Source organism: Pogona vitticeps, chromosome 1 (genome assembly GCF_051106095.1).
Source record: "Pogona vitticeps strain Pit_001003342236 chromosome 1, PviZW2.1, whole genome shotgun sequence".
NCBI classification, from domain to species: domain Eukaryota; kingdom Metazoa; phylum Chordata; class Lepidosauria; order Squamata; family Agamidae; genus Pogona; species Pogona vitticeps.
The window spans coordinates 33,628,555-33,656,053 of record NC_135783.1 but is presented as its reverse complement, the minus strand read 5'-3'; the positions used below and the strand labels follow the sequence as shown (position 1 = coordinate 33,656,053).

The 27,499-nt window shown below is 40.0% G+C and overlaps 1 protein-coding gene and 1 long non-coding RNA gene across 2 annotated transcripts in view; one reads left to right on the top strand and one right to left on the bottom strand.

The window, feature by feature from the left end:
- TGFB2 (transforming growth factor beta 2) overlaps window positions 1-27,499 on the bottom strand; it is a 111,614-nt gene that overhangs the window by 43,717 nt on the left and 40,398 nt on the right. The gene's annotated exons all lie outside the window — the stretch shown is intronic.
- The window catches only part of LOC140704538 (uncharacterized), a 444,477-nt gene continuing 430,855 nt past the window's right edge, over window positions 13,878-27,499 (top strand). Inside the window, exon 1 of the long non-coding RNA XR_013540343.1 lies at window positions 13,878-14,013. This is a non-coding gene — a long non-coding RNA (uncharacterized LOC140704538). The remainder of the gene's footprint in view (window positions 14,014-27,499) is intronic.

Genomic DNA, 27,499 nt, shown 5'->3' with positions numbered 1-27,499 from the left:
ATGTACATCATGAACAAGGGCGTATGCATCTAGATTTAAACACATTACGTCAATTCTGGTCTTCATACATTTCTAACACTGAAAATCATGCTTTGGGTTTGTTGCATAGTCCTGTTAAAAAGCCAAGTCACTGAAGAGAGTGTTTTCATTTAGAGTCACTTGTTGTGGAAAATATAGTTACTTCAGCACCACAGGTTATGTCAAGATATTTTCATGCCCTTTCCTAGAAGGTGGCATTGTTCATACAGTAAAGCAACAAAATTCAGCTATACAATGTCAACGCAAAGGACAAGCAAAACTAATTTTGAGTGATGGCTACTGGCTTCAATTGCATGTAGTGACATCACATGGCCAATTCTCAACTTCGCTGTATTCAACGCCTGCAAAACTTGTTTGATCAGAGATGACAGCAGGACAAAAGAAAAGAAATGATGATGGGCATAACAGGAAATCATGTATCAGTTGTATCACTTCCAAATATCTTACAGCCCATTGTTTCTATCACTTTCTAGTGGAAGAGAGGCCACTGGATACTTTCATTCACCTTACGCAAAACTGTGTCTGGCAACTAAAAATAGGAACACTTAGTACTGCATCTCTTTACAATCGTCACAAAGCATCTGTCAACCAGATCTTTCAATTTAAATAACCATATTTCTAAGACCATTATTTTTGATTGAAATGCCACATTCACCATATCCATAAACTTTTTAAGGGTTGTGTACATCCCAGCTATTTCTCTGAATAGGTCTCTTCACGATAGGATGTGAGGAAATGTGGCTAAATGACTTGTTCTTAATGAGACAGCCTGTTAAGAGTTGTTTACTTTCAGCCTGACATTGAGAAACTGTCAAAGTTTTCAACATATGTGCAAGATGTCTCTGCTCAAAGCAGAGCTCCAATCTTTCTCTTCTGCAAACGTCCAGGCAAGAATACCCACCCATCCACATATATGCAAGTAAGGAGCGATAGACATCCTTAACACTGCATCTATTTACCATTGTACAAAGCATCAATTCATCAGATAATCGAGATTACATAACTGCATTTCCTAGACAATTATTTTGATTAACGTGCCACACATGTGAGAGGGGCTTTTCCTGTGTGGCTCCTAGGCTGCAGAACGCACTCCCTTCCAAGTTGCAATCTATTTCCACTCTAATTAATTTTAAGGAGTTAGTAAAAAAAATGCATCTTTTCATTGGAATATGAGTTCTAACCTGTCATGCAGTGTTGTTTTTAATGTTTTTGCTGTTGCTAATTTTGGTTTTTAATGTATTTGCTTAATGGTTTTTAACGCATTTGCTTAATTTTAATAGTATTTAAGGTGCAGCTGTTTCATATGCTTTCATTATTTTTCAGCTAAATTTGATTCTATATATTTTTAACCTGCTTTTACCCCTATATTTTAGTGGAAAGCCAGGGGAGGGAGGGAGGGAAGGAAGGGAGGGAGGGAGGGAGACTGGTTGGTTGGTTGGTTGGTTGGTTGGTTGGTTGGTTGGTTGGTTGGTTGGTTGGTCAAAGGTACACAAACATCCTGTGCAATGCTTTTAGTTCTTAAAAGGTCATGTAACATGGCAGCAGCAGCTGTAATTTAGCTCTGCAGTTTGCATAATGTGTGCAATTTGTTGAAAAATCATTCTCCCAAACCAAAACTCTCTTGAGATTGCTGCCCCACAGGGGAGGAAAACATTCTTGTGCCTTTGCATTCTTATGTGTGAGAACAAGACAAGTGAGAAGGCACTTTTCTGCTTCACCTTGAAAACCGTACGAAAAATTGGGATAAGTGGAGTAGACCCTAGAAAGCATATCGTAGTGGTGGGTCTCTTAGATGGATCTAAGCAGCGCATGTAAAAACAATTCACAGCACATTGTTTTTCCTCTTCTGCACAACTTAAAACTATGAGAAACGAAGATTGCCAACCCAACTGTAAAACTATAATTATGGCATTTGCCCATTATAGCTAGTGACTGATGTTTTAAAGTGTGCAGTGGTACATAATGTTCACTGAAATGAACAGTGCATTGCATTAATAAGGCAATATACAGATTAAATAAATAATTGTTCACATGTGCATATGTACCTCATCAATACATATTTTCCTCTGCATGGTATACAGATGCATAAAAATGTGTGTGTGCATTATTTGCAATCCAGTCCCAGAAACTGCTGTTGCACTCTTCGCTACATCTCAAGATGTACTCTTATCATAAACAAATGAATACTTTTTAAATAGAAATACTCATTTATTCCACCTTATTCCTGGGAATCACGCTAGCTATCACATGAGAAGGTAGACTTGAATATTAAAAAAACCCTCCAATGACAGAGACCTTGATACTTCCCAGAGCAGAAAGAATGCCACCCAAAGGCATCAATGTTGGCACCTACTTAAAAAAACTCAGCAAGAACTTAGAGCAGACTGGCTCACCTTGAGGCTCTCCAATGGATTTATTTATTTATTTATTTATTTATTTATTTATTCATTTATTTATTTATTTATTTATTTATTTATTCATTCATTCATTCATTCATTCATTCATTCATTCATTCGATTTATACCCCGCCTATCTGGACTACCAGTCCATCATCTCTAACCACTAGCCATGCTAGTTGGGGCTGATGGGAATTATAGAGCAAACGTCCAAAGGATATTGACTGGAAGAAATGCAGGAGGAGGGCTTTGTTTTCTTTTCAGACCATTCTGAGGCACTCTCCACCAGAAATGCAGGTGGCCTCACTGTTTTGCTTACTACAATCCTCCAGTTTTGGAGAGCCGGCTGCCATGTATTGGCCATCCGCTCATGGAACTAATAATCTATTCATGAATTCACAACCCCATTTACTAGCTTTTATGGAAAAAAAGTAATATAAGAAAGTATTGAAAGAAAATAGGAAACAGGGATTTTCCAATTTAGAAAGTTAAACATGCAACCATTTGATCTTCCCGAGGTACAAGAGATCACACCACATGTACTTTAAAATTGGCAACCGTTGTCTTTTCTGTAGCTGGCTTTCCTCACTAGGCTGTAATGCACAGCAGAAGTGTTTGGTGACTGTTTCTAATTCTCTGTCCAGTAGCTGCATATTCAGGGTGGTCTCTGTAAGGATCCCAGTTGGACCTCTATTAGAACATGATGGCATGCGGAGTTATCTATTGATCCCCTTTCACATTTTATCTGCTTTCCCCCTGAGGTTTATGTGGATCGTGACCATAGTCCCCAAATATATGTAATGCTGCCTTCTTGATTTCTATTACAGAAAGTATTAACACTCTACAGGGATTTTTAGGTGAGCGAGAAGGCACCACAACAATGCAAAAGAAATATGTATGGCACAGAAATACCGACATACAAGTAATACGAACAGAAGAACCACGTTGGATCTTCCTTCCTTGTTTGTTTGTTTAATGGTTGGTTGGCTGGTTGGTTTGATTGACAGCATTTTAATCTTGCCTTTCTCCCAGTGAAGGGACCCAAGGTGATCACAAATTATAAAAAAAAAAAACCCAACTAAAACCAAAATAAATTGTTGCATTAAAATAAGTAAATATATAAATATATTAAAAGTTAAAACAGTTTTAAAATACCTTAAAACCACATTGAAAAACATGTAAAATAATATGCAGTACCAAGAATCAAGATGCTTGATTATCCACTTAGTTGTTAAAGCCCTGGGAGCAGCCACCCAAAAGCTTCTCTTTCTCATTTTTTCACCAGAGGTGCCTGTTGAGACAGTGGGCCTCCCCCAAAGATCTTAAGAACAGAGAAAGCTCATACGGAGGGATACGGCCGTTCAGATAGCATGGAGCAAAGCTGTATAGGGCATTCTAGGTCATAACAAGAGCTTTGAATTGGGGTCACAAATGGATAACCAGTAGAGATGCCACTGCAGGGGACTTATATGGTCCTTGAAAGAAGCCTAGCTGCAGCATTTTTAATCAGCTGATGTTTCCAAACTGTCTACAAAAGCATCCCCACATAGATCACATAAGCCGCCTAGAGTGGTCTTAATTGACTAGATAGGCGGGATATAAATAAAATAAATAATAATAAAATAATAATAAGTGGAATGAAACGAAGGCATATGTCACTGTAGCCAAAATCAAGCCTCTCCAGGAATGAATGGAGTTGGTGCACTGATTTCTGCCATGCAAACTCCTGGCCACAACCAAGACCTAAGAGACCAGGCTCAGGGATGAGTCCAGGAGTTCACGCAAGCTGTGAGACTGAGTTGTCAGACTGAGGGCAACCCTATCCAGCACAGGTTGAATCCATATTCCCCTGATCTGTTCTGGAGCACCACTGTTTTGTCTGGATTAAGTTTCCCATTTGTGTTTCCCAGACACAGAGGATTCAACGGGATGATAGAGACAGCATGTTGCTAGCATGTACAGTGGACTCTCGACTTACAGACGGCTCCACTTACAGACTTTTCAAGTTACAGACTTCTCTGGCCGCAAAATTTAGGTTCCACTTGCAGCCGGAGAATCGACCTAGAGACTGGGAAAAAAAAAAACAAAATGGAACAAAAAAGGCCGGTTACGGGATTAATCAGTTTTCAATGCATTGTAGGTCAATGGAGCCTCGACCTACAGACTTTTCGACCTGCAGCCACCGTTCCAATATGGATTAATTCTGTAAGTAGAGGGTCGGCTGTAAATGTTCTAGTGACACATTTCCCTCTATGCTTTGCATCTGAACCTGGAAGCAAAGCCTCTGCTTACCTTTCAGAGGCAATTCTCAAAGCAAAGCCAGACAATGAGCAAAATCCAGAGGTTAGAAAAACTCTGCTGTGATTTCTTCCAACACTTAAGGAAAACCTGTTTGTAAAAATGTGCTATTTCTATCAACTAGCTTGACCCTGCTATGCAAATAGGCCAATTTCCTGTTAATTTCAAAGTGGATTCCATTCACATAAGCAAAACAGGCAGAGGAACAATGTAGCTTAAAAGCTTTCATTGTACTGTTGTGAAATCTATTTTAGCAATCTGGTTGAGTTCCACATTCGGCTGTATCACAAAGTAAAAGTCAACTTTTTTTGTTGCAACCCTGTAGACATTTACCATCGCCCAACTGAACTAAATGTGAGTTGCTTGTGAGTGGACATATATATGATTGTACTATTAGTGGATTAACTGGCTGGAAAGGTCAGTGGTTGAGGTATCTGCCTGCAGAGCCAGACATTGGAAATCTGATCTCCCACTGTGCCTCCAGAAAGAAGAGCCAGCCTGTGTAATCATGGATGCCTCCAGAAGAAGGGAACTGTAAACCACTTCTGTGTATTCTCTTTCTAAAAACCCTGGAAAGGGTCACCATAAATCAGAACTGACGTGATAGCATGCAATTTATTTACTATTATTAGCCAAAAATACCAGGGACAGCCAATCAAAATTCTGAAAACATTGACTGATATTACATAATATGTTTTAACCAAAAACCTAAGTATCAGTTAAATACTGATATAGTATATATGTTGTTCCTAATATTGCCACTTTTTTTGTAGCGCTGATGACATTATTTCTGGAATCTGCAGCTGCTCACAATACTGTGTGAATTTTCTTGATAATGTTCCCAAAGTCCCAGTGATTATCAGGACTACTGAGCTATGTTTCATCCACAAGCAAGATATTTCAATTACCAGGTCTCTATTTTGTTAGTTTTTCCAATTCTTTATCTTCAACTCTGGCATCCCCCAGAATTGCAATGTCAATGATCCAGACATGTCTTCATTCTGTATCTGGTAAATTACATTCAAGGGGTCTATCAGTTTGACCCAGGAATCCTACAAGATCTTGACATTGTCATTTTCTGACATTTTCTCCATCTGATGTTCCCATGAGTTTTTGGAGGCTAGCAAGTTATATTTTTTGCATAATGACCAGTGAATTAATTTTGCTGCTCTATCATATCTAATTTTGTAACCTGTTTGTCAGTCTTTGGACATTCGCAGATGAGATGTGGCACAGTTTTATCTTCTTCTTGGCAGAGTCGACATTTCCTGTTAGCACTGATTCCTTTAATCTTAGCTTTTATAATATTAGTCTGGAGTCCTTGTTCTTGTGCAGCAAAAAAATCAAGCCTTCAGTTTTTTCTTAATGGTCCCTAGTTTTAATCATGTCCATGTTGAATTATTCTCATGCCTTCCATCAATATTTCTCGGATACTGTTTATGCAGTGGCTTATTTTTTCAACTGTTTAATTTATTTTCAAATTGTTGTTTCCTATACTGAGTCTTTTTTCTGTTGTTTGCAAAATATTCTACATTTTCACTGCCTTAAGTAATTCTTCTCTGCTTGTATTAATATAATAATTGGGGCTTCTTTTTTACCTCCTCTACTACCTGCTGTACTTGCAGTAATCCACAGCCTCCAAATTTTCATGATAAATATAATCTGTCCGCATCACTATTTGGATGTAGCGCGTGATGCATGTTCAATAGTTTCTGATCCAATTCTTTTAATTCATTTTGGGTCCAATCTATTATTCCAGCTGGATATCTAATTGCTGGAACTGCCCATGTGTTTATGGCTTTGACTGTATTTCTGTCATTCAGTTTTGATTTTAAGATTTGCCATAGTCATTTGATGTATTCCCTTTCTGTCAGATCTTTAACTTTTGTGTGCAGGATGTTATTTGCTTCTAGTTTTCCAAGGTATTTACAATCTTCATCACTTGATTGTTGTTGTTGTTGGATTATGCAAGGAAGGATGTTTTGGGGCTAATTCAAGATCCAGACTTTTGGTGAACAGAAGGCCAGAATACTGCAATCAAAATGGCTGATACCAGTAGATGGAACAGTGGATTTTTTAAAAAATGGCATCATGGATTTTAAATGTAGACACTTACAGTTGACCATCCTCTTATGGCTTGGAAAAATGAGTTGGATCCTGACCTACAGTACCATCCTAACCTACCAAGGTAAGTGGAGGCCAGCAGAGCTGCTACTAGGCCAGCTGAAGCTCTACTGAATCCAAGCCACTCCCAGACTAAAGATGTTGGAAATTATTTAAGACCATCTTCACCATAGCCTATGTGCTGTATCCCAGGGCTGGAGAAGTTTTGGCTCTAGCACAACATGGTTTCTTCTTTGCTTCACCCTTTCCTCTGGCTCTTCTCACAACCAGACGAGATCACTGAGATCAGCAGAAGGCTCTACCAGCATAAGAGGATTACTGCTGGTAGAAAAAGCATGTGCCAGTCAAAAACCCCTACAACCAAAGCACCACTGAGTTAGGATTATGTTACTATACATGTGTTACATACTCAGCATAGTTCCACTGTTAACCAAGGTGACCTATGTTCTGGTCACATAAGTTGCCTGGTCTCAGTGATCCCCCACTTCCCACTGCTTCACAGTCTATCCTTTTTGAGAAGACCCCAGGACTTCTGGGTAGCATTTTCAGCAACGCAACAGTAATTGGGAAGTCCACTTCCATCCTTAATCTAGATCCAACCCTATGTGCTAAATCTTCGTGATGCCCACAGAAATATGTCAAGATTACCTCTTAGTTCAAAAGCTGTACTCTGAAGAGCAAGGATACCGCTATTCTTCTGCATTCCATTGGTATGAACCAAATTTGCCACTGCATAAGACCTCCATTTCAGGGGTAGATGGGAATTACACTCTCCTTTATTTAATAACACACATATGGTTTTAAAAGATACAGGAACTATTCATCTATGAGAAGAGATTCATTATAAAGCAAAACATTTAGAGTTACCAAAGAAAACCTGAATTTTGCATGATAAAGAGCAAAGTCATTAAATAAGAGTTTTGTATCCACATGCTGCTGGACTGGTGTGCCAGTTCTGACTTTTCTCATATTTTGAATTAAAGTGGAAAGTTATCTGAAGTCTCCTCCAGAAAAACTGTGTTTCTTTTCCCAAGTTATCCATCTTCTTGGTCCCATCTTTCTTCACCACTGTGCTAGACTATTATATTTGCCATGTGAGTGATGGATAAGGTTACATCTGAGGGATTACAGAATGATTAATGACACTCTCTATCCCTGCCCAGTGAACACAGAATCCATCTGGGATCAAGCAATCACCACCGGTGGCACTGTGACAGATAGGAGCATTAGCACAGCACCGCCAATGCTGGATACTTTGCTTTCTTCAAAACAAAAGTGGTTATGCATCTGCCCTACTGTATTACACTTGCCATGCTGAGCAGAACAGGGGGAGCAGCAACGGGAGCGGTACATAATTCTATTATTCCCCATACCGGCCTCTTTCCCTTCACCTCCTACTGCAAAATTAGTTGTGTCAGTCGACGGCCACAATCAATTCTTGACAGGCACACAGATGGTTCAGCTCTATATTTTCTGCTCTTGCCTCCAAGACTGGTTGGCAAATGAATATCATTGCTTAGATCCAAGTGGCATTCTGGGAATATGGGTGGAGTAGAGTTGAGCTCAGAGGTTCAGAAAGTTACTTTTTGGTAGAACATGTTCCAAGAGGTGTACGCCAAAAGAAGAACTTTTCCAAATTCTGGTTGCGCTGCGCTCTGTATATGTTGCGCCATGGAGTCAATTCTGACTTACTGCAACTGGTTGGACAGCTCAGTGAGAAAGGTCCTTAGCTGCAGATTTAGAGGTTGGGAGTTTGATTCCCCACTGTGCCTACCAGCAGAGGAATCATCCTGTGTGGCCTTGGACAAACTGCACAGTCCCACAATGCCCCCAGAAAGTTTAGCATTGCCACCCACTTTGACTGAATTTCCAGGGCTGAGTGGGGGCTTGAATGCCTGTGTTGCAGTACACTCACAGAAAACATTATTTTAATGGTATTGCTTACATTTATAGCAGCAGCAGCCACAATCAGAAGGCACCATAGCAGCAAATAAAAAGGGGACAATGATTAAAGTACTGGCGGAATGAACTTTGCTATATGATGTATTATCAACTCTCACAGATATTTCTGAAAAATTGTTGAGTCATCCCAAAAATGGTACAGCCAGAAACAGGAAATCAGTGGTACATAGTCACCACTGATTTGCCAGCTTAAAAAAGCTAGGTTGGTTACATCAGTTGCACCTGATAACAAGGCATTTGCTGGACTCCTGTGCATCAGATAAATTTCAGTCATAAGATTCTTTCCCTCTGGCAACAAACTAGATGGTTATAAATTTTTTAAAAGGTCTGCTTGTCCTGAAAGTTTTCTGTGAAATGGTAACAGAAAGCTATAGATTTGCACAGATAGTTCTGATTTCTGGATTGGTTGCATTTCAGAATTAACTCTTCAGATCCCTCAGTGGTTCTACTAAAAATTAGTTCGTAGTAGCTCCTCATCATATAAGGTCTCTGCTTAAGAGCTGTGTAGTTCATCTGCTTTTCACTAGGTTTCACTCTTCTTCTTTTATTGCATCACACAACAATGTGTATTGTAATCAGTGGCCAGTATCTTGCTGCAGAGCTCCATCAGTGCATAGGGAAAGACATCATCAGCAATGGCAGAAGGAAACTAATTGAAGAGTTCCTTTTTTATTATTCTAAGGTGCCTGTGACTTTATGTCACTACACCCTAAAATTTCAAAATGGGAACTAGAAGCAATCTGCCTCTGCCAGTTATATCCTTTCCCATTGTGTTACCAGAGAGCCACAAGAGGCTACTGACACATGCACACACACACACACGCACGCACGCACACACACACACACACATCATCCAAGCTGCTATGGTATGATACAAACCAATCAAACACCACTCTTTTTGTAAGCAAATTACTTTGATGAATCTAATTGTGAAATTGATAACCAGTGAAAACTGGGTTGAATGGTGCCCAAAGCATTTACTAATGGAAACATCACTCTGCTGGCAGTAGGGCCAGCCTTACAGTTGGTAGGCAAGACCAATTCACCACATTAACATCACCCTTGGCAGAAGGATTCTGGGAGTTGTAGTCTCAAAATTTTTTTTTTCCCAGACTCTGATACCTGCTCAGCTTAGCTGATTGGATGGACCTGATCCTGTCCATTCTTCCCAGCCTTCCTGATTCAAGCTCTGCTAATGCAGAAGAGAAGGGAGACAGGATAGAATGAGAAATCATTGCAAGGACACTCCAAAACTGGAACTGTCTTCTACAAGCCTGATATGAATCCATATGGTGTGCAGTAAGCATGTAATGGATACTCACATTTTTTTCACATCCTCAACAAAAAATGATGTTTCAAGACACACCGAAGCCATTTTCAGAGTGGTAGTTGTATTAATCTGTTTCAGCCCATATAATAAAAACAAAAACAAAAGTACTGTGGTACTTTAAGACTAACATATTCATTTCTGTATGATCTTTTGGTGATTCCTGTGTAGATTACAATCTTTTCATGATGTGTATGAGGAAGTAGATTATCTCACTGAAATGTTAGTCTTTGAGGTGCCACTATACTTTCCCTTTTATTTCTTGTTACAGCAACACATTGAGGCACCCCACTGGTGAAACTGTCAAGCACTTTCAAATGTTTCACTCCCACCTAGTACTGTAGTAAAAAGATAAGAGCTTTTTCCCCACCAACAGTGTCAGCTAAACAAACAAACATCTTATATTGCATTTTATACCAAAATCTTGCATTTTGTGTAAAAGTACATTTGGGTTTTTGGGGTTTCTTTGTTTTTACTTCAAAGGTTGGTATTTTGTACCCAACATGAGACTCTTGTTCAAAATACAGAGGTCAGAATTCTATTTGATTATTCCATAAGAGCAATTGCGTAAGTGTTCTCTCCCTATCCCCACGAGCAAAGTAGGTGTGCAATCAGGTTTGTGACTAGTTAAAGGGTAAGCCGCTGTAGGAGAAAAATGGCTGCGAGACTGATCTTACACACATGGTTTTTCACAACTGGATCTTTGGCTAAGTTTTTTTTTAACACAAAAGGCAAGATTTCTTTTCCTATGCAACATATAAGCTTGTGTGTGTGTGTGTGTGTGTGTGTAAAACTATCTTCACCATTTGGTTGTTCTAGGTTTTTTGGGCTGTTTGCCTATGTTCTGGAGGTTTTTCTTCGTAACATTTCGCCAGTCTCTGTGGCCGGCAGCTTCAGAGGACAGGAGTCAGAATTCTGTCTGTGATCTTCACCATTTATTTATTTATTTATTTATTTAAAAAGCAGTTACACATTTTTTTAAAAAAAAGGGGGGGGGAAGCACAAAATTTGTCATCTTGCCCAGAAGGGGGAAAAATATTTTTGAAGAATGACCAAAGATTTACATCACTGGAGGATATGCACAAAGGGAAGTTGCCTTTTGATATTAAAGCCCAGGGTCATCCACTGAAGATCAAGGATGGGAGATCTGGAACGCTTAAAAGGAATTACTTGTTCACACAGTTCACAGTCAAACTTCGGAATTTACTGGCAGAAGATGTGGCAAAGGCTGCCAACTGGAACAGTTCTAAGAGGGAACTGGATAGATTTATGGAGGTTAGGGGCCATCAGTGAATACTAATCAGGGCAGCTAAATCTCATTTCTGGTACCAGGGGTGGTATCCAGGGGGCATACTACTCCATTTACATTCTGCTTGGAAGCATCCCACAAACAGCTAGATGGTTGATCATTCTGGGTACAGACTGCTGGGCTGAAAAGGTCTCGCAGCTACAAAACTGACAGAGGGAATTTGCACAAGCTGGAGAATGAGGAATATCTGGATGAAAATATCAACTCCACTCTCCACACATGCTGAACAAAAAGTCAGCTCTGCTGATTTTGGGACTCTGCCCATTCTCTGTGCTGAGATGCAAATCCAAACAGATTTTGACAATGATAATGCAGATTTCGATATGGAAAAGTTCCCCCTGTTAGGTATAAACCATTATGTCCTAAAAAGCTGCTAAACTATATCCGTTCATGTGTGCTGACAAGTCAATTCTGCCTTATGGTAACCCTTTTCAGGGTTTTCTAGGTAGAAAGTACTCTGAAGTGGTTTGCCATTCCCTTCTTCTGGCAGGTGTTCTGGGACTGTGCAGCTTGCCCAAGGCCACACAGGCTGGCTCTTCTGGCATACATGGTGGGGAATCAAACTCTCAAACTCTTATTTCACAGCCAGATACTTAACTCACTGAGTTATACTATATTAAATATTACTGATACCTACTGAGGGAGAAAGTTACTCCCTCCAGTAACTTTAACACCATCAGTATCCATCAGCTAGCATGGCTGGGAGAAGTATAGCTGAAAAAAGTAACTTTCCCGAACTCTGCATTTACCTTGTTCTTATTGCTACTAATATGGAACATCAGCTACAGTATCTTTCAAGAATAAGGATAAGCACGGACACCCGTGTGTTTCATGTCCAGCACAACACCTCTGCAAATTAACAAGGTCTCAGCGAGGATATTAATGGCCAAAGAGCAAAGCAAAGCCCTTGGCATTTGAGACTGGGAGAGGCCTTTTTGTAGCACAATGTGGGCCCTCCATGTTCTCCTTTGCTGTTTCAGACGAGCAACAAAAAGTCCTTCAGCTGCTGCCAGAACATCTAAGAAAGGCAGAGCTCCTTCCAAATCACCATCAGACTCCCATCTCTGGCCTGAAATTGCAGCATCTCATGTATCACAGCTGAAATCAAATATGCAAGTCAATGTGTGTTGTGTTTGGAAAATGCTCAGGTATGCACTTTGCTATTCTGCTTACACTAGAATAATAACTTTTTTTAAAAAAAAGGAATCAAATAAGAACTATATCCAGAACACTTTCATCTCTTTCCATGAAGTGCTGCTTCTTTTCCAGCTTGGATTAATGTGCATGAGTCATAGCCCTGCCTCCTATCTGTTTGAAGGGAAGAGAGGAGGAAGATGCTCAGGGAACCCTCCTTTTGCAGGCAAAGATCAGATCATCTGAGTTGGCTGTCCACAGTTAAGCAAGATGGCCATTGAGCACAGTGGCTAAGAGACAGGAAACCCAGGGTTCAAATGGAAGTACTGCTATGAATCCCCTTGGTGGATTTAAGCAAGCCACATTCTCTCAGCATCAGCACCCACTGCACGGTAGAGATAATAATACTGATTTGCATTGGGAGATGCATATGAAACACTGTACACACCTGAAATCTTGCCATATTTCCAAAGAGCAATGCTGCTTGTTTTTTTATAGAACAGCAGCCTTTTCATTCTAGCAGGACACCATGGCAACATTTCTAAGAAACAAATGAGGGTGGGGAGAGAGTAGTAGTATGAGCCATGAGCATGCAGAAGGCACAGCAGTCTTACATCAGCAAAGCAGGAGATCAAATTTAGATGTCACATTAGGTTAAGGCCAGGCTGGTAGTCATACTTAGTGGCTGGAGAAGACAGTATTTTCACTGAAGTGGTGTCTAATGGGAAAGGCTCTTGTAGGCAGCCCAATCTGCCCCAACACCGTGATTTTTCCAACAGCAAACAGAAAAGAGTAGTTGAGTAATCCATAACTACAGACTTCCTTTTTTTCTGCTCTAAGCCAGCACAAGGACATGTTCAGTTTCTTGACTTTTTGTCTCCAGGGAGGAGAGAAAGAGGCCAAAAAATACTTTATATATCTTTGTTTTTCACACTGCCATCTTGCATTGCATACAACATGTCTTCAAGAACAATGGCCATTTCGACCAGCCAGGATTGGCAGGAGGAACATGTTTTCTTTTCTTAGCGGTAGTCTTAGAAGAGTTAGCCATGTTTGTCTGTGCTAGCATATTAGGCAAAAAAGAAAAGAAAAAGAAAAATTGAAAGACAACAAAAATGTTGCGGCGCCTTAAACACTAACTGCTCTCTTTTAATGTGAGCTTTCATGGGCAAGTCCACTTCCCCAGTCAATATTATTACAAATATTTACCATGTCATCCCATTCTTATGTCTGATGAAGTGGACTTGTCCATGAAAGCTCACATTAAAAGAGAACAGTTAGTCTTTAAGGTGCCACCATGTGTCTGTTGTCTTTGATTTTTTTTAAATTTTTCTTTTTTTTTCTTAAGTTGATTCTTCTCCAACCCCAATTTTTTTTTTTACTTTCTAAAATGGCATAACATTAGATTCCTCATCTAAAGAGGAGTTCTGGGAAATCTGAAAGCTTCCTTTGGCTTTGGTGTGGTGGTGCTATTCTACCGTTTTTGATGATTTTGATGTTCTGGTTAATACCTTTGCCCAGTATAGCCAAAAGTACATGGGAAAGTACAATAGGAAAGTATCACCTGGCTGGTGGGGATTTCAAGGTTTGTAGAAATACAAGCTTCTGTAGGAAGAAGAGTCTGAAATCCAGTCTAATAGGAACTGAGCATACCTAGAGGCCACAAAATGCCTTGCTGGACTAAGGTAATTCTGGACAATCAAAGGGAGTAATAGTAAAATAAAATGGTCACGCTGAACATACCACATTCTGCATTTCACTGCTGCTCTCACTTGTATACAGTATATAGATTCAAGCAGTGTGATGTATAAAGGTGGTGACATCAGAATACAATTTTTTAAAAATTTCTTCCAATTTTGTTTCGTTTTGCCCTACAATATCCTACCATGAGTTCACCTATTACCAGCCGGTATCAGCTCTTCAGCTTGTGCCTTCCAAAGTTATAAAACTGTTTCATCCAGAAAGAAAACATGGCATCAGGAATTCCTCCCAGAGCTAGCTCAATCCTATACAAATATTTTTGGGTTGTTATATAGGTCACAATATTTGAAGATTCTTTTGGCCATCCAGCAGGTTGGGCAGGAACTTCCTAATATTTCCAGAAATGGCACCACTCCCCTCAGTTACAAAGACTGAGTACTCTTCCAAGTCCCTACTTCAAAAAGGGACGACATTAGGGCAGAACACATTGTTTTTGTGAATTAAATTCAGAAGCACATTTTTCTTTTCCACCTGAAAAGTTTTTGCTTTCAGAAATTGAAAGAGCAGTAATTACTGACTTGTTCGGAAGGACACTCTTCAAGCTTCATCATGTGAGGTACTGCTGTGGATATGTCTTCCTCCCAGAGGACTTCTCTCTTGTCAGGGATTTAGGCCTCACTGCTCATATAGAAAAGCCCAGGTTCAATGCTGAGCATCTCCAGTCAAATGACCATCAGTCTCAACAGATTGTACTTTGTTGTTATGTGCCATCAAGTTGGAACTGATTTATGACAACTTTATTTTCTCTGCTACCAGGGCACTTCTCAGTCCTGAAGTTTGCTGAGCTATATTGATATCCACATACAGGTCAGAGAGACTTCTGTGGCTACCCCACCGATAATCTGAGGAATCAAGAGCAGTCTGGCTGGCTTCATTTAATTATTACTCTAGGATTAGTTCCTTCATCTGAACAACTCATCAATAGCGTCTAGGAAAATATCTTTAAATCACTTATAACCTTACTCTATTGACTACAGTTCCCAGAATCCCCCAGCGAGTGGTCATGCTGACTGGCTCAGGGATTCCAAGAGCTGTAGTTGAAGGCATGAATCCAGCTCATGGATCTACTGAATCAATGGGATTTCCCTAAGTGTTCAACTGCCAATCACCAACTGGTGCAGTGGCCTACTCCAAGTTGGGATTACAAATTTGGTAAGTAATTTTTCCAAGTTCTGGACATTGGTTCCTCTAGTCTAGCGCTGACAGCACTGACTGCTGGTGGTGGCTAACACCACAGTTTTCATGCAGGAGATGATCTTGCTGCTCCATCTGGAGATGCCAAGGGTGGGACCTGGGATCTTCTATGTGAAAAACACTTGGTCTACTCTTGCAGTGGCACTCCTTCCATCCTCAGAGAGAGGACAGTTGCTTAAACAGATATCCCTTATCTCAACCTAGAACCTGATCACAAGCTCATCTACACCTGTTGGATAACTCCTTGCTCTACAATACATCCACCATCCTGCCCTTGACCATGTTCCTGGTCTCTGATCCAGCTACCTCCCAGTCCTGACACAGAATCACTCACCAGAAGCTCTTGACAAAGCTAAGTTTTATTGTGCATTGCTGGGACACTGTATTACGTCTCTGAACAAACATCTGAACATTATATATTATAATTAAACATTATAATTCTCCGTGTCAAAGGACGTGTAAGTACAAGTGTTGTTATGCAGCCAAGACATGCTTTGAACACCCCTCTCTCCCTCATCACCCTTGGAAAAACCAAATCCCCCTGAGGCTGTAATAGGAGGGTTGATAGTTACTCTTCTTATGGTATGAAATATAAGGCTCTATTGAAGCATGCTGTGCTGAGGGAAAGATAAATTGAAAACATTTTGAATTATTTAGAGAACTAAATAAACTTTCCCTAAATCCAATTTTCTCCCACAATGTCACAAGAACCACAAAGCCGTCATCCATGACAAACTTAGTGGTGTTGAAATCAAGAAAATGGCAGTAAAAAGACATTCTCAAGCGATTTCACAACTCAGTTTGGGCTCTTTATACGGCCGTGTTTATGAGTCTCCACCTTACTGCAGGAAAGTCCAACCCAAATCTGAGCTTTCCAACATTTATGACGATCCTGTTTTTGTAAAATAAAATTCAGAAAAGAAAGAAACATTTTAACTGTTTCTTGATTAACCTCTAGGGAGTTCCAGATAATTGAAAATGAATGTGTATGGGTTGGGTGGATAATAAAACTGTGGCAAATGGCACAAGAAACAAACAATAAATAGTGTAATTTTTTAACAGACCTTTTAAAAAAAAGCCTATCTGTCCACAATGTAAGTGGATTGTAATACTATTCTGCAATATCCTTCAAGACTGAACTGGTGACTTCTCTGGTAAAGTAAAGAAGACTGGCTCCCAGCACTGAAAAATGTAGCCTGCAAAAAGGTCAACAAACTCTATCCAGCCACAAGAACCATTAATCACTGCACATAAAAGACTAACTAACAACACCCATTTAATCACAGTGACAGATTATCTCCCCCCTTATCAAAACAATACACCCATAAAAACACCCTGATCACCATAATCACCCAATCTCCTGAAAAGGACAAAAAGCTGATCACACAGCTACAAATACAGTGGGGTCTTGACTTAAGAACGGCTCGAGTTAAGAACATTTTGACTTAAGAACCACTCTCATAGGAAAATATTGACTTGACTTACATACTTAGATTTGAGTTAAGAACTGAAAAAAAAACCACGTGGGAGGCAGGGAAAGTGCAAAATTTGAAGTTTCAGTTAACTGTTGGCCAGTGAAAAGGGTGCCTGTCTGCTTCCTCACTCCTCCCAGCGTTTAGAGAGTGGATTGGGAGTCTTCAGACTGCCTGGTACTGCCTGGACTGTATTTTCCCTGCATTCCCTGACCTAAGAAAAAAAGAAACAAAATATCACCCTCTAGTGGTCGAAGGCAGAATAGCAGCTTCCCATTAGTTTCTATGGACGGAAAAGAGCAGATACGGATCAAATGGTTTTCAATGCATTCCTATGGGAAATGCAGATTTGACCTGAGAACTTTTTGACTTGAGAACCACCTTCCAATACGGATTAAGTTCTCAAGTCAAGACCCCACTGTACTCAACTATCCCACACACTACACCAAAACACAGATAGAGTTCCTACTCCAGACCTCCGAAGATGCCGGCCACAGAGACCGGCGAAACATTAGGAAGGAAAGCTTCCAGAACATGGCCAAACAGCCCGAAAAACCTACAACCATTGGATCCCAGCCGTGAAAGCCTTCGAGAATACAATAGTTTGTTTTATAAATGCTTTATAGTCTGCTTCTTCCAATTCTTTGATTCAATGTCATTCTTCCATGATTCTTATTTCTTGCTCTTTTTCCCTTAATTTAGTCAAAGAATCCATATTAGTCTGAGGATCTAAAATAACATCGATCTAAAATATTTTTATCCTGTCTTTCTTCTTTAAAAAAGGATCCAAGGTGGTTTACATCATTTAAAAAAGACAATACTTGAAAGCTACAGTTAGTTATTCAAATATTTAAGAAGAATTAAATAAACATTATATTTAAAATGTTAGATAAAAGCTTTATTATTTATTTATTTATTTATTTATTAACTAAAACAAAAACATTTAAAAACAAAAAATTTACAAACCATCCTATTTTAAAACCCCTCTTAGACAATCAGTCACTAAGGGAAAGCCTGCCTGAAATGAAAGGTTGTCGCCTGCTTGCGGAAGGACAGCAAGATGGGGCCTGCCTGGCCTCCCATAGGAGGAAGTTCCAAAGTCTGGGAGGAGTGACAGAGAAGGCCCTCTTCCGTGTCTCCCACCAAACGCACCAGTGAGGATGGTGGGACTGAGAGAAACGCCTCTCTTGGTGATCTTAACACCCGGGCAGGTTCAAACCTTTCACCTGGAATACAAAGCCCTGTGCCTTTTATCACTTGCACAGAATAACTTCCATTCAAGTCATATCATTCAAGTATATTTTACTTCACGTTTCAATTCTTGGCGGGAATTTGTTTCCTGGAGTGTATTTTAGCACGTTCTTTGTTTTTCCATTTAAAAACAAATCTTTCTGCAGGCAAGCCAGGGGAACCTGTGTTCCTCCAGATGTTGTTGAGCTACAACTCAAGTAGTCCCTAATGAGTGTTCATTCTAGCTAGGTTGGACAGGAGGTTAAGACCCACAACATCTGGAGTGATACAGATTCCCATTCTTTATGTAAACACTGGGCTTTGGCTAGTATCCTACTGGGCATTTCTACATGTGCAACGAACGTGGTGTAAACATTGGCCATTTGCAGTGCTACACTTTAAAATGAACTCATTAAGCCATTCATTATTTTTTGGAAGCTAGGTTGTTATTATCATTATCGCCGCTCCAAGCATGTCCCATTGTGTGTTATTAAACACGTTGTATTGCAAAGACCAACGATCCTGAAAAATACAGCAAAAAGACTTTGGGTTCCTCTAGAGTAGTGGTTCCCAATGCTGGATAACCCAGGGATTCTTGGACCACAACTCCCAGAAATCCTGGCCAGCACAGCTGGTGGTGAAGGCTTCTGGGAGTTTTAGTCCAAGAACATCTGGGGATCCAAGGTTGGGAACTACTGTCCTCAAAGACGATTCTTCTACTGCATCTTAAAAACTATTACAAAAATACCAAAGATCCCTTTTTGGGAGAATGGCAGTACGGAAATAAAGTATAGGAATAAAAAACAACATCAAAAATACTTTAACACTTAGAACGGATAACAGAATGGCAGAAAATCTGAAAAGCTCCTATCTAAAATGTCTTGAAATGTCCTTAAAAATAACATTTCATAGTAACTATATGTTACTCATTACATCAAATTAACTTAAATATTCCTTGCTATACCGAAAACAACATTTATAATTACTTGTTACATTCCTGGCTATACAAAATGCAGCTATTACAAGCAGCTATGTGATTTATGACTACATACGTACTTTCTGTTGGGATTTTTGCAACCTTGCATGCTGCAAGAGGAACTTCGTCTGGACTGGCGTGACTGTCATCTACCCAACACTAACCAATTGTTCCTTCCCTGCTTCTGAACTTAAAGATAGCTGCACCTCTCTGCTATGTGTTCCTTCTACCCTCTCTGTTGTCTTTTGAAAGCAGTGAGTTTGTTGAGGTCTGTTGCTGAAAGTCAGTCAGCCATGTTTATCACTAAGTTTGCTGTTTGATCGATCTGTTCAGAATCCTAAGTAAAGAGAATGATTTTCTTTCCTTAAAGTTAAAAAATGTGAAACCCTACAACACTTCCAAACTTTGACTATTTGATTAGGTGTCTGATCCACAGCTCTTTGTGTTTCTGTTTGTGCAACCAGGCTCGCAAGAGACACTTCCTCAAACAGCATAACTACTTGTGCAACATTAGTTGGGCATCTGAAATTCCCCAGCAAGACACTGGCTATTAGCATTGATGGGGGGGGGGGAATCAATAGCTAAGATGGCTGATGCCTACTCCTTAGTGCCATACACTTGAAGCCCTATATTTTGAGAATTCTGATGCTATTTTGAAGGCCAACCAGTATAGCCATTAATACTTAGATGCCGAAGTGGAAAAGTTTCAAATGACAGCCCACTCAAATTCATTTGAGCAGCAACATAAAGTCTATGTTATTTAATATGAAAGTACAGTGGTGCCTCACTTAACGATTGCCTCGTTAAACGATGAAACCGCCATACGATGACTGTTTTGCGATCGCTTTTGTGTTCGCAAAACGATGTTTTAATAGGCAAAATCTGCTTTGCGACGATCAGTTCCCCAGTTCAATTGAACGGGTTTTCAATGCATTTCAATGGGATTTTTAATTTCGCTTAATGAGGATTTAGCTCTACGACAATTTCACTGGAACAGATTATCCTCGGTAAGCGAGGCACCACTGTAGTTGAAAAAATAGTAATCTTGCATGAACTAAAACTACATATCAATCAATAATAGAGTTTTACAGGCTAAAGGAATTGTACATACTGTACTTTGTTGCTAACATTTTTCCCAACTCTGCCAGCCCCTTCTTCCTGTTTTAACTCCTATTGTTCTGTCTATTGCCTCCTTCTCCCCTGACCGCCGTCTAAGGAAACAGCAAGCATGCAAGAGCTTGAGCACTGTGGAGTCTCCATTCTACTTTTACTTCTGGTTGCAACTACTGATGGTAACTGTGAATAAATATACTTTTTCTACTTAAAGTTGCACCCAGAGTGAGTTATTCTACAGAATGAGCTAGATTTTGCAACAAGGGAAGAAGTTGAGAAGTGGCAAGGCCAGGCTGATCTCTCCACGTTTCTGTGTTTTCTACACTGTCTCAAATAGATTTCAAATAGGAATTTGGTCATTTTTTTAGTTAGCAAAGAAATGACCAAATTCCTATTTGAAACCTTTTTTTACAAAACACCAAGAAAAGTTAGGTTTCTAGAACTTTATTTATATACAGTGCATAGTTTTATATACAGATGAACAAGAATTGACACATCACCAGCATCCTATTCCTTGAGATTCTGGAGCTAAAACTTGGGACTGCCACCTTCTGATATCAGAGAGGTGGGCCCTTGTGATGCCACAGAGATGGGAAAGGTAAGGGTTATGGGGGAATCCCTCCCTCCAACTTTGTTTGTACCAACTTTGTTTCATTGGCTGGTAGCAACATATTATACTCCTTCCCTTGCTTAAAATCGCATGATGGGCCCAGCACCAAAATCCAGGCACGAGGGAGAAGCACCTGAAGAAAACCATCAGGTCCGTGAGCTTGGGCATTTGGAGGCATTTGGAGCAATACACACCTTTGTGCTGATTTCCTAGTCTCCTCTTCTGTTGCTGCTCCTCCTAAGATTTGTCTCCATGCCTAGAAACCCAAGAAACACAGCAGTTTCCTGACATTCCAAGCAGCATCTCAGATCTTGCAACCTTAAGATCAACCTTCTGTGATATCATGATGTAAAGAAAATAGAAATTTAAAAGTCCCAAATGGCTATAAAAATCAATACATTCCAAAACCGACAAATACACATTGCTTTGTAATCAGAACAATGAAGGAATAATGAATTGTTCTTAAATATCTGATATTATCTTAGAATAACTCTTGCTTGTTTATAATTGTTTTGGTAGCTACTCTATATCAGTATGTTAAACATTTCTTCCAAATATATTGTAGTGGCAAAACCTGCAGGATTCCCCAGCCATTTTTACAGAAGTCAAAAAGCTGCTGAATCCACAGAAACTAGGATGGAATCTAATCAGACAAGAACTAGAACTATATTGTGGAAGATATTATGATTAGAAGATTCAGGTATAAAATGTAGAAGGTTCACCTGTTTAAACAACTGTGCAACTGTGTAGAGTTTCAGCAAAGAACTGGGGAAGAAGGAACTTCAGCAGCAGCTCCAGTAACACGGAATTTTCTTACGTGAAGGTATTCAGCTAAAAATAATCCCTACTTGTAATATATTAATGTGGCATCTATGCAAGACTACTGCCATGATAAGAGATAATGAACACTACCAGGTCCTTGACTGGGTAGCTAAGGCAGTCAACTTTAGCACTAATGCTAGGACCAAGGGGGAGGGTCAATATGTCAGTTCCCATCCCACTTGTAAAGTCCCAAACAAGGAAGCTTCCTTCTACCATATGCCTATACCAAGCTCTTCGCCTTTAACAACTGGCTGCTGAAATGTCAACTGATGGAGGTATGCCAGCAGCTGTAACAAAGAGGATGCTGGGCTGTTTCATGGCTCTTTGTTCTTCTATACTAATTTTAATTCCTTTATTTTTTCAAAGTCATCCCGGTAGTGGTGATTTTTGGTAATTAAAAACCATCCTCTCCCCCATCCCAAAGCCCTCAACAGCTCCCTGGTGTTTCAAGGGATTTTATGAGAGCCTCGAGACCTTCAGTAGACAAACTGGAAATGTTTAATTTCTGAAAAATTACCCTGGCTGATGACATAATCAGCCTTATGTGGAGTAATTTAATGCAACAGGATTTCAGCCTTTGTCTCCCTTTTGCCCAGAGGCAAGGTGGGGTCTGACAATTACTCATCAAAGTGTTTTCTTGGATCAAATCAGCCTAAATCAAGTATTCTTTACATCTCAAATGTGGACACATTTTCCCTTGGAGCAAACTTATCCTTTCCTCCATTTAAGCTTTAATTGCCCCCTCAATTAATTTCTTAAAATATAACATCCTCTGCTGTTTAGCTTACAATATATTATTTCAAGAAATATTTTTCCACAGAAGATTCCAAAGGGTCATTTTGAAAAAGCCAATCCCCTTTCTTATCCAAGGAAAAACACAGTTCTTAAAATATACATATATCCCAGGCAATGATGGCATCAATGGGCAACAGAGAAGAGACACTGCTGATCTTCTTTCCAGAACACTAAGACAGTCCAACGGAATGCAACATTCCTGACATTAATCAGCCTGTCACTAGTGAAAGCTGCTTACAAAAACCACTTCCAGTGTGGTGGTTCTAATTACGAAGCAGATGAATTAAACATTTTCAACAGTTGTTTATAACATATTGACTTTGGATTCACAGCACTGTTTAAGTGAAAATGGAGTCCAGCTGAATTAGAACCAACACCTTCTAATACTATGGCTTACTAGGCACTGTTTGAAAAAGGTCATCTGTTAGGACACAAAATATATAGATGACTTTGTGAAACAATCCACATTTTCCTGAAAGTTCTGTGTTTTAAGAATCAGCTGAATGCCCAACTCATTTCCTGCATCCGCTTTGGAATGCAAGGGTTCCATTCATAACAAAAGTGCTACTGTCCCCATTTCCATCCTTTGGGAGCACCGTGGTTAGATATAGTCTAAAATAAATATGTATTACATACAAGGTTAATACCTGGACATCTACCAGCTTAACAGGAAGTTTTATTTATTTTATTTTTAATCATTTATTTTGGCCTGGTTAATTTATTCCAGGTGCTGGCTGGATAGCTCAGTGGTTATCTGGTTATGGAGCCAGCGTTTGGGAGATCAGTTCCTCCCAGTGCATCCCAGAAGAGCCAGCCTGTATGGCCATGGGCAAGTTGTACAGTCCCAGGATGCCCTGAGAAAGAGGGAATAATAATCCACTTCAGGTACCTAGAAAACCCTGAAAAGGGTCATCGTAAATAAGAATTGATTTGACAGTACGCAATTATTATTAATGTATTTCAGAGTTTAGAGTTTTTTTTTTAAAAAAAACTATAATTCCCAGAAACCCCCTAAAAACAACCTCCCTGAGTGTTGATGCTATTTTTGCTCTGTTTTTCCTTTAACATTTAAATCCTTTGCTTATGAGAAAAGGCACACCATTTAATAAATGAAAATATACAAATGACTCACAATCCAGTCATTTTCTTGCCTTCCCCCTCCACCCCCTAAGGAGTGAGGGCAACCATAATTGCAAGGACCAATCCAACTTTGTTTATGCATGACAGCAACCAAGACAGATACAGAAAATTCCAGGTCCTAGATGATAGTGCTCATTTGTTTTTAGCTTTGGTGTCTGTGTGTGTGTGTGTGTGTGTGTGGGAATCAATGGGATCTACTAGCGACCATGCTGAGTCTCATCCACTCCCTACCGTCCAATCCAATTGCAAGGAACTGACTCTACATGGGATGGAATGAACAGGGATGTCCATTTCAGTACTCATCCTGTCTGTGATAGCTCTATGGACGAGCCATGCATGTGATCTATGATTTCATCACGTCCTCTATGCGATTCCTGATTTGTTAGTATTATGCAGTGAAGAAGCCCCTTCATGTAAAAATCCTCAACACAATAAAACATGCATCCAACCAGAAACAAGTATACAAAAATTTTTGCTTTCATTTAGGGGTTCTTAAAATTAAAAATAAGTGAAAAACAGAGGGACACAAACACATTCTCCCCTGCAGCCCCAAAATGGGGTTATCCTAATTCCGTAACATGTGGCCTTGCATCTCTACCAGACCACACAGGAAGTAGGTAGGAGCCAAAGACTACAGGTGAAGAGCAAAGTCTCCATCTGGAAACAGCGATGCAAGCATGGAGAGCCAACTCATCATGTTATCTTTTTTTCTATTTAGGGCAAAGGTGGCAGAAAGTCAATTTGGATTTATTAGTAGAGATCCAGGTGATTTGCAACAAGCCAATACAAACTGATGACTCTTAGTTAATTGTAGCAGCAACAAATAGCACACACTCCATGAAATAGAGAAGTCTTGGGTAACCAGGTGTGCATTATTGTGTGAAAGGGCAGAACACTGCTGAATTCTCATATTCACTCCTTGGAGTCTCAATTCCTTGCTCGAGTGCTTATCTTTCACACAAGGACCCACTAGATGGATCTCAAGGGGTCAAAAAACAATCTTGCAAGCTTGAAATCTGCCCAGCCCGATTTAAGAAACTGCTGCCTGCATTGTTTCTCACAACTGGCTTGAATGAAGTGCACCTTTCCTATGCCAATGCTCCCAAGGGATTAGCAACCAGGGATTGTTAATGAAGGAACTATCGTTGTATAACCACAGAAACGAAGGCCACGCCAGTTCCACAAAAGCAGCAGCCACTTCTCTAAACAAATCCAACATCCTTCTATTCTCCTTGCCCCATCCCATCTCCCCCACGGCCTCCCCGTCTCTCTTCTTGACATTCCCTGCTGAAGTGCAACCTGGTAAATATTACATCTGCAAGGAAACAGGTTTGGAATGTGCGGCATCCCAGGCAGAGCCACTTCTTGGCATCTAACTGCACAGACGTGGTTGCCTGGTGCCAAACTGTATTCAACCAGCTGCACACAATTCAGATCAAGATACTGAGCCTTTGGCTGCAAATGCAGGCCTTGCATTTCCTACTGAAAAAGAAGTCCCTTCCCCAGAGAAAACGAGAAAGGGCCCTTTTACAGCCATTGGTGAAGTCTTCCAAGGCCAACAGTCCAATTCAACTGCTAGCCCCATATAATGAAATCAATGGGATCTACAAATGTGTTGATTGGATATGTGGCAATTGATTTCATGAGTCTAAACTGGGGCCAGCAATTAGATGTAGGCCAAACTGTTTCCATTCTCACCCAGGACTTGATGTTTTATTTTGTTTAAATCCCCTTGAGAGAGAAACATGAACAATTCCTTTTTCCTGCCTATAGGAAAACCTATTCATCTTCCATGTAAGCTACAGCAGTTTGCTATGAGTAAAAGGCCCTTTGAGGGACTAGTCTAGCGCCCCAATTGTGGAATGTCCACTCCAAAGAAAACTTACCCACCACTTACTCTCCTGTCCTTTTGAGGACCTGGTTTTTAAAATAATCTTTTTCTTAGGCCCAATTTACTTTCAGCTGGTATTTTTTTTTTAAAAAATCTGGGTTTGGATCTTACTTTGGAGTTGTCTTAATTTAGCATGATACACACGGAACATTTTACCTTTGTAGTGGTATTGTAAAGTAATATAAGCTGTTCTGACAATTATTTGCTATATAACAATATAAAGGAAGGAAGGAAGGAAGGAAGGAAGGAAGGAAGGAAGGAAGGAAGGAAGTTTCCAAGTTGAGAAGAGAGACATTCCCAATCACACCTTCAATTAAGGATTAGTGGATAGGGAGGACCCCTTGATAGTTCGTGCTCTGGCTTGCTCATGTGGTCCCTTCTGAAGGATTTCCCTCTGTATCCAGACCTCCTTGTAGACTGGATGCAGAGGGAAATCCTCTGCTTCACCCGTCACACAGGTGAAGCAGGTGAAGCATAGGTGAAGTAGCCTGCAAAGTGCTGCCCTTAAAGACTTAGGAAAGTTAGCTTTAGCACATGCTTGCTTGCAGTAACTGAATGCTTTCCTGACCTGCAAAGAATCATAGAATCATCGTAGGGTTGGAAGGGACCTTAGAGGTCTTCTAGTCCAACCCCCTGCTCAAGGCAGGAGACCCCATACCATCCTGGACCTCATACCATTCCAGACATATGGCTGTCCAATCTCTTCCTGAAAACCTCCAGCGATGGGGCACCCACAGCATCAGGAGTCAAGCTGTTCCACTGCTTAATGGTTCTTCTCACCATCAAGAAATTCCTCCTTATTTCTAGGTTGGATCTCCCTCTGGTGAGTTTCCACCTATTGGTTCTTGTCCTACCCTCAGGCTCAATGGAGAATAAATTGATGCCCTCGTCCCTGTGGCAACTGCATTAGCAGTTCTGGCTTCTGTTTACTTGCATCTAAAGGTCCACAATTTCTTCATCCCTGGTATAACACGTACAGTTTTGTTTTAGGATAATCACCACAGCTTAGGGTCAAACTGTAAATTATAACCAGATCATCATAAGTAGCTACAAACAAACTAGTGTTCCAGAGAGATGCCCAGGAACAGCTTCATGCCTTTGAAATCATAGTTAGAAATGATGCCTGCGTTTACCTCCTGATGACCGATCACAAAACAAAGCAAGCAAGAGAGAGGTGGAAAACTCATCTTCTGACAATTAGATATCTTTCAGCACTTAAGGAATTCTCTTTCTAATGATCCATTACATTAACATATAGTTACACCCACTCTGCCAGAGACTGTGGTTTGCAGGAACACACTGACAGATCAAATTAAAATGCAGGAGAAAAAAAATAGTACAGGAAATGTTCATCAAATTTTCTTTATTTGGTACTAGTTAGAAGCCTCTCCATGGCCTACGGTATTTTTTTTTCTGCACATTTTGCATGTGATATTTTGTTCTGGCAACAATTTATGTATGCTTTCAGTTGAGGCAGTTGTTGAAAGTTTGCTTATACCACTTACATATTATAACAGTTGTTAGAAAAGAGATTAGATTTTTGAAAGAGGAAAGGGGCCTGGCCACCATGTAAATAACCACAACAAATGACAACCTTCTAAATTTACCAGTGCAAGCCTGGCCAGAGAGGCACAAAAGCAGTATATTTTTGTCCTGGCCTATTTGGCTTTCACATTATTACTTTGTGACCCAGACAGTCTTGTGAGTCCTAAAACTGACCTATTTAAAATACTGTAAACTTGGAGAGACGCCCTGGCTGGGATAAACCTGTAGGCATATTGAAAAGAGATTAAGCATTTGATACACCCTGAAGCTATTTAAATTCTGTCAAATAGATAAAATCAAGGTAGATGAAAGACAAAGGGATGCTTCCAAATTAAGTTCATATACAGCCTTAAGTGATGGA